Source organism: Rhamphochromis sp. 'chilingali', assembly GCF_963969265.1.
Source record: "Rhamphochromis sp. 'chilingali' genome assembly, chromosome: 13".
Classification (NCBI taxonomy): domain Eukaryota; kingdom Metazoa; phylum Chordata; class Actinopteri; order Cichliformes; family Cichlidae; genus Rhamphochromis; species Rhamphochromis sp. 'chilingali'.
Window position 1 is genome coordinate 6,821,076 of NC_137940.1, and position 12,013 is coordinate 6,833,088.

General features: G+C 39.6%; 1 protein-coding gene across 4 annotated transcripts in view; it reads right to left on the reverse strand.

Annotated features, from left to right (window-relative positions):
- fstl5 (follistatin-like 5) overlaps positions 1 to 12,013 on the reverse strand; it is a 198,670-nt gene that overhangs the window by 47,878 nt on the left and 138,779 nt on the right. The window lies entirely within an intron of this gene.

A 12,013-nucleotide genomic window follows, 5' to 3' on the forward strand; every position in this document is an offset into this window, starting at 1 on the left:
CGTTTAAAAAGAGATTTAGTGTTTATTCTTGGTCGTGGAAACCTTGACTTTGTGGCAATGGTTTCAAATTCCAAACAGCTTCTAAAGGATGTTTGCAATAAAATTACACGTGCTGTAGTGCAGTACTTAAATAACATTTGAAAACACTGCATACTGTGACTTTGCAGCGTTGTGTCAGATTTCTAATACCAAAGTTTCTGAGGATATATCAGTATGAATAAGTATTAATAAAAATGGGATTTCTACCTGTCATAAGTCATATTTAGCAATGGGGGATATCAGCTCTCACCTCTTCTTTAGACCAGAAAAGCTATTCAAATAGCAGAGCAGTGCATTTCCTCTTGCAAATTACACTTTCAAATATACAGCTTATGCATCAAGACTGCAAAAATCTGACTGCTGTCTATCATTTACAGCCTACAGTTGTTACTCTGAGCTAAAAAGCAGGTGTGCGGGGCTAAAACCTGCGTAGGAGGTGCCAAGTTCTATCAATGTTGCCATAATTCCCAGTGGCTGCCCACAGAGCCCAATAAAGGTCACTGCTTAGTTAAAGGCCTATTATTTGAGAAAAAGCTCATGTCAGTGAATTCCCCATGTGACTGTACGAATGTGGGGGAGAAAGCCCATCCTGCCCTACGGTCACTGGTAGCGTTCGATAAGTCCACCAAGTTATTTAATTCCCACCTGAGGTAGAATGAATTAATTAAAATGTGGTAAGCCAACCGTGCACATCTATAGAAAAAAAGAGGGAAAGCTTTGTGCGGTGTTGGATAAGAGCAAATTGAAATGTTGAATTGTGGCACTGCAATAACTGAAAGTCATACTTAATGTATGTAATTAAGTTCAAAACAAATGTAGCTAATATTATCGGGAGAATTGGGATAATTGTTAGTTTAGGAGAAGCACTGTTTGCTACGAATAGCAATTAACTACAAAGTGTGTTTGTGCATGTGTGTATGTGTGTGTGGGTTTGTATGAGTTTAATGGGTGAAACTTTTAAACTAATATAATCATTTAAAGTAAAGTATTACAGCGCATTCCTTTACAGTTTAATAAGTGCCCAGGGGACTATTTTTGCATGTTGTACCCAGTTTTCTCCCAGTGTTACCATTCCAGCAAAACACCAAAGATACCTGAAAAGAGGAGTTCCCCTGATAAAAAGAGTAGAGGCATGAGAGCATATGTAGCTTCGAGCTTTTGGCTTTAAAATTGTCGTCAGGAATAATTGGATGTGCTTACAAAGCAACAGGCAATGATACCAGGTGTGCCATCTGATTGCTCAATTCCATCAATTAGGCTCTGTGTCCACACACATTGGATTTTGCATCGGACCCATTTTTTTAGAGCACTTCTACACACTTGAGTGTTTATTCTTTTCTGGTTACAAAACATTCACGTCTTGAGTATGGCCATGTTCCTAAAAATCACACTTTTCAACTCAGAGTGCCAAGAGTGCAGTGAGCTGTGCACTGGAAATGCTGAGCTTCCAAGGATTTGTACGGAACAGAAAAATAAATGCTGCCGATGCAAAAGATCGTTATGGTGACAATGTTTCGTCTATTGTACTTATTATTTAAATGAATAGTTAAAACAGTGTTACAGTATCAATATCTTCTCTAGTGCAACAATTAATATTTGTTGACCGCCATCATTTCAATCTGGAGGACAAGATGAAGAAATTTATTCAGTAGGACTCAGAATCATTCTTGTGGAGCGTAAACAAAATTTCTGCTTAAGAAAGTCTCACTATACATTTGCTATATACTAGTAATGGTTAAAATGTCTCTTTTTTGTTTAAATTATGCGTGTAGAGTGATTTTCTCTCTTTCTTTAAAAAAAGAAAGAGAATATCAGAGTTGTATTTTGTTTTAAATGTAGTTTTAAATGAAATTAACACAATTTATTTGATGTTGAGAGCACTGGGTGTTTCTGAAGACACAACTTCCTGTTTGTTAGCTGTTACTTTCTGACACCTTTGTTTGTTGCCAATGATTATGTCAGCTGAAAGCCTGACAATATGCTTTGACAGTATAGCTACTCTGATAGAGTGATATTTAATGACACAAAATGTAACTTAAAGACTTTTGACAAAGCCTGCCTTCTCTCACAGTAAATCCAGCTCTTTCACCAGAGTCCCCAAAACAACAGAAAGTGTACACTCATCCTTTCGAAAATCCCTCTCTCACACAGTCCATCAATGCATATGCACGTACTTGATTCCTGCGTGCAAATCACCATTTTCTTTGCCCAGACATTCGTGAAAACGAAAAGAGCGAGGCAAGCAGGGGGATTTTTCCACTCAAAACTCAATTCAGACAAGATGTGAGAAAAGTTGCATTCTGATGTGTTTCTGAGAGTGTCAGGAGAGCCACTGCCAGGAGAATGCGACACAGCAGGGCTGACAGCTCCATCATAAAGCTCCCCAGCCAGTCGTCAATCACTCAGCAAGGCTCCCGTCGGCCATGGCGCTGCAGAAGATGAGCAGGCGTGCAGAGACACACATACACAAACAAGCGTGGAGCACACAAACACCATGGCAGGAGACCACTTCACCATCACACGACTGGGAGATTTCCAACTAAGCCTGGCAGTCTTGGTACAGAACTTCAGTCAAATTAAACTTGTGGCTCATGCTATTAAATACACACAGACACACACACTCTTAATAGCACACATGAGCCTCTGTACATCTCCCTATGACACCGACTCATACACCACCTTGAAATACTGTCCACACACATCCACAGCCACACACCAGGACAAATATGCACACCACGATGAAAGCTTTCTCTCTCGGTTGTGATTACCCTTTCACCTGCATGCCTCCCATCGATATGTGGAAGTAATCATGCTCAGAAAACAGTTTGGTCCAGAGCCTGAATCCAGTGCACTATGTGAAAAATCACAAAGCGATTGAAAAAGTCCTTTCCAAGGGTAAAACAAAAGTAAGACTGCTAGGAGTGTTATTAAAAAAAAGATCTGGAATGGAAATAATGGATCTCTAAGGAATACCACGATGCTGTGTTTATATGCTTTTTCTTTTCTGTCTCAAAAACAGTAATGAGTGTACGTGTGCACAGGGGCTGGGCTACTTTTTTCTCATTCATTGTGTGTTTTCTATCTGATTCATTATTTACAACAAGGAATTTAAATAATACAATTTAAATGAGGGGAATTTGGTCCACAGGGCACCTGCTGAACATAACAATAGAAAGCAAAAACAAAGAAACTAAAAAAGAACAGATGTTTTGGGTTGTCTTTTTTTCTGTGGAAAGATACAACTAGAGTTATAATAGTTGTAATAGTTCGTTGATTATAAATTCAGTTCTAGTAAAATGCAAATAGCTGATATGAATGACACCTGTTTTGCTATTTTATTTCTGTAATTTGTACCAGAAGCTTTTATTTTGAAACAAAAAATACTTAAAAGAAGCACTGAACAGTCATGTCTCAGCCCAAGATACTTAAAATTAGGCTCGTGGGAAATTTTAAACAGCCTTGGACCAGCTTGTTCCAGCCATCATTATCATAGATTTAGTGTTCAGAAATGTCACAGATAACTAAATGTGTAAGTTTATAACTTAACTTGTTCAGCGTGTGCATTTTTTCTGTACAGCTCTCATATGCTGTCTCACTAAGTTCACTAAAAGTTTGAGGTATGGCAACATCCATACATCCAGTGTCAGCTAAGAAACAAGCATATTTAAACTGTATATGGCTCAAAGTTATTGAATGCACCATAACAGTCTTACGCCTTTAAAAAGATGTCCACATATCAATTTGTTATATTACAGTAGCTATTTCCTTTTTGATTAAAGGTCTATGGTTTATGTGTTTAATGTCCACAATAAAAACATCCGTGTAATTATATAGATTTAAGAACTATGACTAAATGTCCAACATGTATAGTTCTTGGCCAAATTATTGCAGGAAAGACAAAAGACTCACACAACACGTGTATACACGAAATAGCTCATTTTTCCTAACTACACTCTCTCTCTGATATTTTGTGCATCTGGTTACTTGTGATGACAGCAGTTTCCTATGAACATCACCTAATGCTGTGTCACTATACTGTGCATACGATGACACTCTGAAGACTGCTGGGATCATAACAGCAGTAAGATAACTGGACCCAGCACCCTTTCCACAGAGGGGTTTTTCTGCAGAGCATGGACAATGGAGGAGTCATAAGTATCCCCCTCGCAGGACGAAGGCCTGAAGTGAGGTGATGGGGGTTGGTAGAGGCCATAAAACTAGAGTGCCGAAGAGGTCTGCAGCTTTGGAGATAACTGAGACCCAAACAACAAAACCAACTGGTATGTTTGAATGCTTATTCTACATTCTCTGGTCCTATGGACAATGATGGAAACAACTGGAAGGGACATTTATGACGCCCTGAAGAACTTAAACCACTCTGCAGAGAGACATGTGATTTGCACGCCCGGAGGAAGCACCACCAAGCTGGGATGTTTTTGAAAATGTTACTTTCTTATTTTAACTATTAGGTTTGTAGCTTGAACCTATTCGCTGGAACGTTGAAGACAATATAATTACACAGCAAGCAAGACACGAAGTAGGCAAAGTTCTTCATGTTTCTCGTGCACGGGAGAGAACCGGACAAACGCCGTTCCTTCGCTTGACCCCAGTTGCTCTCGTCCGCTCCCCTGTAACACTGCTCTTTTATTGAGGTTACATGAATATGCATAGGTTCATTAACATACGACGTCTACATACAAACAAAGAGTACCTTGCCTGTGTGTGTGTGTGTGTGTGTGTTTGTGTATGTGTTTGTGTGTGTTTGGGGGGGGGGGGGGGGGGGGGGGGTCCAGAGTGTGATCCCATAAATGACTTCCCTAAACCTACTGGTCTGGAAGTCCAGCAGTTCATCTAAACAAAAGGCACTTAGCCTAAAACAGATATAGATACGTTTATCCTACCATAAAACAATAAGACAAGGTATAACCTCTTCCCATGCTCCCAGGATGTAGGTGTGCACACAAAGTTTGCAGACTATTAAGGATCAAACCTCTACCAATCTAAAACTAATTATAAAACTCTAAGCATATATAAGTAGATATTTCTAAGCATAAATGACAATCAACAATACAAAACCTAACAACTTGTATCCATTTGGCAGAACCATAACTTCTACAAGTAAACCCCCCCCTAAAACACCCAACCAGACACTCCAAATCTACACGTCTGTACACTCTTTCTGAACTGCTCTTCAGCACCTACGCACAGCAACACTCAGACCCTTTTCTCTCATCAAAATCCAGCAGCGTGTGGGCAACCCACTGGTTCTCTAGGAAAAACTCCAACACAGCAGCATTCAGCTAGGGGCTTGTAAGTATTCACACATCGAAAGAGCAACAGCGGAAAAACAGACAGTCCAGTTTCAGTCAAGGTTTATGCTTCCTGAGCTTCTACATAGGTAAGCTCCACCTCTAGCTCTATTTCTCAGAAATAAAGCCGACTGTACTTCCTCAGGAGGCTGAGGTCTTTTAACATCTGCAGGAAGCTCCTGAGGATGTTTTACCAGTCGGTGGTTGCTGGAGTACTTTTCTATGCTGTGGTGTGCTGGGGGAGCAGCACAGCAAAGAAGGACTCATCCAGGCTGGAGAAACTGATCAGGAGGGCTAGCTCTGTGGTCGGCATGAAGCTGGACACTCTGGTGACAGTGGCAGAGAAAAGGACATTAAAGAAACTGATGGACATTATGGACAATGCCAGACATCCTCTGCACACGGCCATAAACAACCAGAAGAGTCTGTTCAGTGACAGGTTGCTTCTCCCCAAGACAAGAACTAACAGACTTAAAAACTCCTTTGTCCCACACGCCATCAGACTGTTTAACTCCTCTCTGGAGGGGAGAGGGAGGGGAAACAGGAGGACAAAGGAGGGGGGAACAACTAAGCTGTAGTGCCTCTTCACCTCACTGTGCAATACCTTTTGTGCAATACTTTTGTAAATAGTCAACGGTGCAATAGACTCAATACTTGAAATGTGCAATTCACTTGTATTTTTATTTTTATTCCTATTTATTCTATTTATCCCCTTCGTATATTTTATTTATATTGTCTCTGTATTTATATATATATATATATGTGTGTGTGTGTGTGTGTGTGTGTGTGTGTGTGTGTGTGTGTATTATATATATATATATATATATAATATTCTGTAACTCTGTAACTTCTGTCGGTGCTGTGCTTTTTTGGAAATCGAATTTCCCAGAGGAACCCACCCGAGGGATTAATAAAGTTCTATCTAATATAATCTAATATGACTTCTTTCAGGCCCCGAGGGGCTATTTTGGAGCAAGGGATTAGCGCACCAAGATTCACACCACACCTACCACCTATAGCTAAACTCAGGGTTCATAACAAGACCCCATGGGTATATGTTAGGTTCAGCAGGTCTCTGAATCCCCATTAGTGCGCCCTCCCTTTCGTACCATACACCCTACCACGAGCTCTTAACCCCCAACAACATGACTTCCAGGGGTCACAGGGCACATAAACAACAATGTTAGATGGTATCATCAATTCATTCTTGGATAAAAGTAAAAACCATTCATACACAAAATGCACATGCCAACTTTTGACAAAAGATACTACCTTTCACATTTAACACTACATAGGTTTTGAAATTATTTTTTTTCCAGAATGAAAGCAGCTTTGTAGAGAGGGAAACAAAATGTATTTTTCCAGGAGGAAAATTGGTTGGTGTATTTGACGATTCAACCAAGACTTTCATTAATTTACCCCAAACAACAATTTGTTTTCTGCTTAAGTGCCTGGGAGAGTGGGCAAACTTTGCAGCCACAGTATAAATGAGATTCAGCTCTATTGATTCATGTGGGTAAAGTGGGGTCACCGCAAAACAGAAAGAAAGGAAGACAAAAAAAAAGGGCCTGCAACAGAGTTCCAACAACAAATAATCACGACAAAATAAACACCTCGAGGATAATAGTGTACACTGAAGATAGCATTGCAGTATCTTCATTAAGATGGGGTGAACAATAGGAGGCAGCTAGCTGTCAATAAAAGCATGCAGACAATAGATGAGATGCTTGTATAAAATCCATGAGGGACATTTTGATGAGTCAGTTTGTGTGGGTAAAAAGGGATCAAAACCAAAACTTCTTAATGATCTTCCACACTTTGCACTCAGCTTACAATATAGAAACCTCTCTGCTCTCAGACGTCTTCACTGGGAAATCAAAAAGTTCCCCTAAATGTGCGTCCAGTCTAAATTTCATTAGTTGCTCAGAATAAAACTCTAAATGTATATCTTGCCATTCTCTTGCGGCCCCAAGAGTGATGGACAGCATTCTGAATCCACTTCTCCAGGATTACCCTATTTCAGCTGTTTTTTAATTGAGTTTTAGAAAAGCTCAGTAGCCATGGCAGGATGATAGCAGGTCCTCTGAGGCTTCACCCAGACTAAGCATGTGAAACTCATAGTCTTCAGTAAAAAGGTCATGTGGAAGTTAGAGTATTAATTACAACCAAAAGTCACCAGCCTCACGAGGGTCCCCATTTTCCATATACACAATACTGGGTTTATTAGGGCCCGTGTTTCTTTGCAATTAACCTCAAAGTAATCTTTTAGAAGAATGATAATGAGCCGAGTGTCTGTCAAAAGTAATGAAGATCTTGAGCTTTCCACACTGACACATTGTGATTTTTTTTTTTAATACATTCAGCTCATTAGGAGCAGTATGGAAGAAAAGTGTCTCATTCACACAAACTTGCCCTCTTCACCTTTGTCCTCTCTTTACTGCTCCCGTGTCAGTCTTTGCACTGTTATTCCCTGTACTGACTATCCCAAACCAATTAGTAAAAAGTAGATAATATACTGAACTGGTACTATTTCTAAATGAAAGTGAGGTCACATTGACTAGTGCACAAATAAAAGGAGAATACTCTGAAAAGGGTGGCAGTGCACAAAATAATAAAAAATAAATCTGTGAGAATGAAACGATCAGTTAGCCAAGCATGGCCCTACAGCCATTCCACTGGACCTGAACATGTAAATCCTCCACCGAGGTGGGGCAATCTATCAAGAGTAACGCTGCAGAGAGATATGTAGTGGAGCTCAGGACTCTACATAATGACACCTGCTGGACTGAACAATGATTTTATTGTAAAATGCTTTCTCTGAACAAGTTTAACCCTCTCGAGGCAGGCGTTGCCGATTTGCAACAGTTAAAAACTAACAACCTGATTACCCCACATACATATTTTATGAGTTTTTTTTACTCAGAAGTACCACTGCAGGACTTGGTTGTGCATTAGCAACAAAAAGTTTAATTTGAGCCCGAGAGGGTTAAAAACATAGCAACAGAGCGTACATAACAGAGCCTTGACCATCAGTAACTGTCATTAGAATTATACCACCTCGCTTCATTTTATCATTGTCACGATTCAAGAAGGCTGCTCTGTCTTTACTCATTTGTGTGGAATCCTGGGTACTGGGGCTTCTAGTCTGTTCTTTACTCAACTTCCACTTTCCCACACTGCCAAAATTAATTCCGTCATCACTCTGGTCCAGTTGTTTTTTGGTTTTTTGTTTGTTTTTTTTTTTGGGGGGGGGGGTTGCCTGCCTTCTGTGAACCAATCAGCACTTTCTTTTATTTGCACCTGCAGCAATATGCAGCTGCTCTGACTTTGCATACAATATGCACCATCCTGGGTGGATTGTACTCAGTTAACATAGAAGTAGTCTGGTTTTGCATTCTCTGCCACTCGGGAGACTAATCAGCTGATGCGGATTTTTCTTCACAATCAATTGCTAATTTTCACATTCAAAAAGCTACACTTCTATTCTATTACATAATAATAATTTTTCTATCAGGATACTACGTGACACCTGCCAACATTTAGTACATAAATGACATGACCTTCATTTTCTTTAATTTATGATGAAGGCCACTTATTTGAAACATTAGCATGCTTATCAAAATCATGAGAATTCCTTGAAGGAATAAAAATGTGTCAACTTTTCCTTAAATTTTATGTACTACTTTTCTTGTTGACACAATATTTAAAAAACGTGACTTTAGTTTAGCACCATCAAAAAGCCAATACTATCATCACTACAGGGTTTCCCTGAATATGAAATATGGCTTTTATTTCGCTTTAAGTGGGGGTTAATTTACTCAAGCCCAAACACTTTTTTTCTGTATGAAATGACCAAAAGTTGCAGAAAAATACATAAACATTGAAAGACAGGAAACATAGACTCTTTGCCTTAAATATACTTGAACCAGTTGTGCTTAGGTGTACAGTCACCCCCAAAGGCCCATTGTGAGCCAAGAAAAGCCTTGTATGAGGAACACACCTGTTTCAAAGATTTATTTTTGAGAACAGACTTATAAGTCTAGCAGAGGCAGATAGAGATCTCACTAGAGTATAAACTGGATTTTAGCATTCAGTCTTTTGGACTTTTATTTGAGTGAAATGACAAAAGAAATTACAAATACACAATAACTGATTTGCATGGCCACTCGTGGCTGCAGGAAGAAGCTATAAATGCAACAGACATCTAATGAACTCATTACTGGATAAGGCAGACTTGTTTGCAAACAGTTGCTTATTTACTCATGTTAGGCATTACACCAAGAAGTAAGAATGTCTTAGAATTGTAATTCTGATCAATAGTTAAATATTAATTCCAGCACTGTTTGCTGGACTGACTTCTCCTCTGGGAAGTGTCTGAATCTTTAGCTGTTCAATGCCGCCACCAGGTAGTTGCTGTTTGCTTTTTAGTCCTGAGCATATAGTGCAAACCAACTTTTAGAGAAATCGCTCAGGCTGCTAAACAATAAGATAAAAAGCTAGCTCTTTCAGTCTGCCACAGTTTTTTCCTATCAATTGGTATTAGTGTGACTACATCTTAAGACTACGTTTTACTTTTGGGATAATGCACTCATGCGGTATGAAAAACATCTGCCTTATGTTATCCTGCCATTAATTACGGAGCAAAAAGTTTTGAGATATTATAAATTTATAGAACCAGCTAAGAAAAAAAGCCCCACCACAGCAGAACCTGGCATGCAGTTTTAAGCAGTATGTACAAAAGGCCAGCCAGTTCGCAGAACTCACGAACGGAGCCGCATCTGCGGAGTAAGATATCAGCATACGGCTGCCGTTTAGCCAATGAGCGGTGAGGCAACCCATTCTCTTCACCAATCAGAAGACACAATTCTACCTCATCATTACGCACATGTCGACGCAGAGAGTTCGGTCGGAGCTGCAGGTGGGAAGAGTCAGCAGAGTTTTACTCACCGTGTGGATTTTCATTCCTCTAATGCTGTTAGCGGTGTGCGTCCATGAGACTGTAAGTTTCTGTGTTTTATCGTGTTTGTTCTTTGCTGCGGCCATTATCCTCCCTTGTTTAATCCTTGGCGCACACTTTGTTTACCGATTGTTACTGCCGTTTACTGCGAAGCAGCCTCTGCCGTGCGGTCATTAAGGGACCGTCACTAATTTCTCATGTTAGCTCTAATGTAAAGTGCCTAGTTAGGATTTATGTAAATAGTAAAATTAGCATTTGTTGACACTCCCTTATTTTGGTTGAATGTTCCACTATCCAGTATTGTTTGTATTGTTGTATTACACATTTAATTCACTCTGTTCACCTAATTATGGAAGACTTTTATGTTCTTTCCAACAGAAACCACACCATCACTCACCACACGGCATATAGCATTTTACAGTCTGTTAAATCCCCTCACTCACATTATGGATGTGTGCTTCGGATTCTTGCTAAATAAATGAGTGAACGGCAGATACCTGAGTGGCAGTGGATTTTGTGGATATGCCATCTGTTCTTATCGGACAACCCTGTTGAGATTGTGGATTCTTAGAGTCAGCACCTTATCATCTACATCAGTCATAGTCAGGAGGTCAAGTCCATCCCACTTACAGTGACCTCCTCCATTACACAGTAGGTATGGTGACAACTATTCCTGAGTGCAGCATGATATTTTACCACTTACCCATTTACTTACAGTCTTCATTAATAAAGAGTGCCCTACACAATGATTGTTTTGAAGTGATTTTGCAGAGGGACATTTTTCTAAAGGACGACTGTTCCAGGAAGAAATACTTAGAAAAAAAAGACAATTTTCTCAGAAATGAATTTCTACTTTTCTACTCTTTAGAGGCTGTTTTAAAAGCCCATTATTGGCTCTAAATGCACCGCTACAGTCAAGTCCACAAGTCCATTTTTGGACAATGATTTTTGTAATTTTGATTTGTACAACACTGCAGTGGATTTTAACTCAAACAATGAACATGTGATTGAATAAGAGACTTTCAGTTTTAATTCAAGTTATTAAAAAAAATATTCCTCTAGGAATTATACTTATTTTTACACATAGCCTCCCATTTTCAGGGGCTCAAAAATAGTTAGACAACTGACTGACAATCAGATTCCTAGCCAGGTACAACCTGTTCCCTTGTTATTTCATTACAAATTAATCTCTCAACATAAAGAAATGTTGATGCAAGAAAAACGCCTTCACAAAATCGAATCAAGTCAAGAACACACTCAGGGAGGTGTATCATTGTCAAGGCCTTCATGAATGCAATTGCAGAGGGTTTACCAAGAGGTGCAAACCACTGGTTACACTCAACAAAAAGGCCAGATTAGAACAGCTCATGATCTAACCTACCCCTAAACCCTAACCCTAACCTTCCCCAGCATAATAGAGGTAGTATTATGGCATAGCTTAATGCCATATGTCATGGCTGCAACTGGAACTGGATCACTAGTGTTTATTGATGATGCGACTGGTGACAGAAAAAGGATGATTAATTCTCAAGTGTGCAGGGCTCTTTGCTTAGATTCAGCCGAAAGCTGCAAAACTGATTAGACGGCACTTGACTGTGCAAATGAATAACGACCCAAAGCATACTGGAAAAGGAACCCAGGAGTTTTTCAAGGCAAATTCCCCTTGAGTTTGAGCTGAGAGTCTGCACTTGAATCACATCTCTGTTCT